This window comes from Priapulus caudatus, unplaced genomic scaffold (assembly GCF_000485595.1).
Source record: "Priapulus caudatus unplaced genomic scaffold, Priapulus_caudatus-5.0.1 Scaffold1426, whole genome shotgun sequence".
Classification (NCBI taxonomy): domain Eukaryota; kingdom Metazoa; phylum Priapulida; class Priapulimorpha; order Priapulimorphida; family Priapulidae; genus Priapulus; species Priapulus caudatus.
In genome coordinates, this window is record NW_014578487.1 from 70,706 (window position 1) to 72,643 (window position 1,938).

Consider the following 1,938-nt stretch of genomic DNA (forward strand, 5'->3'; position numbering starts at 1 on the left):
CAGTAAGAGGGAGAGAGGAGGATGAGAAGAGGAAGGAGGACGGGAGAGAGAGAGAGAGGAGAAAACGAGAGGGGAGAGAAGAGAGAGAGAGAGATGAGAGATTGAGAAGTAAGAGAGAGAAGACGACCGAGAGTTGCAGATAGAGGAGACGAGAGAAGAGAGACGGGAGAGATAAGAGAGACTGGATCCGCCGATAGAGAGAAAGATGAGTGGAGAGAGCAGAGAGAGAGAGGAGAAGAGGAATCGAGAGCGGGACCGGGGAAGTTGGGGCTTGGGAGAGCGAGAGAAGGCATTTGAGGAGGGGAGAAGATCGGGGACGGAAGACGCAGAGCGAGCAAGAGAGAGAGTAAGAGAGGAGGAGAGGTAGAGTAAAATGGGACAGAGAGAGGAGAGCGGAAGGAAGGGAGGGTAGAGAGGAGGACAGAGACGACCGCGCTCGGTGCTCCGCGTGGAGAGACGAGAAACGAACGAGTGGAGTGAAAGAACAGAGATTTGGGAGAGGATGAGGAGAGAAGGTGTGTTGTGAGAGAGATCCTTGGCGCGCGCGCCGCAAGAGAGAGAGGGTACAGTAAGAGAGAGACGAGACCGAGGGGCGGCCGAGAGAGAAGGAGAGAAAGAAGAGAGTGGTGTGGTGAGAGCGAGAGAGAGAGAGGAGAGAGCGAGTAGGTCAGAAGACGAGAGCGATGAGAGAGAGAAATGGGAGAGAGAGATCGGAGAGAGAGAGAAGAGAGATGGGGCCAGGGAGCATGAGAAAAGGGTAAGAAGAGAGAGAGAGAAGATCGAGGAGAGAGAGGATGAGAGGAGAAGAGGGGAGAGAGAGAGAGAGGAGAGGAGGAGAGAGGAGGAGATGAGAGAGACGTGATCAAGAGAGGGCACCCCAGAGCAGAGAGAGTAGAGAGAGTGAGAAGAGACGAGAGTGAGTGACGAGAGAGAGAAGTAAAGAGAGAGAGAGAGCGTAAGAGAGAGATGTGAGACGAGAGATCGAGAGAATGACTGAGGAGAGAGAGAGAGAGGGAGAAAGAAATGAAAGAAAGACGCAGAGAGATGACGAGAGCAGAGAGGAGTAGAGAGAGAGAGGAGAGAGAGAGAGCGAGATTGAGACAAGGACGAGACCGAGAGAGATGCGTCGAGGTGAGCAAATGAAAGAGAGAGAGAGAGAGAGAGAGAGAGAGAGACGTTGACGATGAACGAACTGTCGTGAACGAGTCTCATCACAACATAACATCATCTCTGCTAAACCACTCTCTACACACAACAACCATCATCAACGCATCAACAACCCTTCATCTAAGCTCGCACGATCGGTCAGAAAATCTCCGACTGCAACGTTGTGTCGCTTCTAATTTGCTATAACGCTGTTAGTGTATGCTAACGATGCCTATTGACTTTATTTCTGTTCTATTCTAATACATCCACCTCTACTTTGCCGTTAATCGATTAACTTATATAGAATGATGATTTAACTAGAAAAAGAGTGAGTCAATATCCTGGAGGAAAATGCGTAATTGTATGCGTAAATGATGGAGTCTGAAGATTCTGCGAGAAATCTTCGCATATTAACTGAATCGCAGATTGCCGAGATTGTGAAATGCTCGCGAAAATGTTGATTTCTTTTCATCCGGTTTGTATGGAATTTCTCTTGACTCGTGAATCGGAATTTGTCCGAGTCGCCACGAGGGGACGTTAGATTTTATCATTTGCTGTCGATAGCGTCGTGTAAATGTGCTAATACTTTTCTTCTTTTATTTATTCTTCGTCCTTCTTCTTTTCTTCTTCATCTTAGCTGAGCATCACTGACTAGATGCCGTGTGAATGTACTAATATCGTAAAAGAAAATGGCCCTTTCTTGCCCCCGTCCGACTGGACATGACCAGAAAGCGAGAGTCTAGATACTGCGTGGATGGAGAGCTACGGTTAACTATCTTTGGTGTCATGATA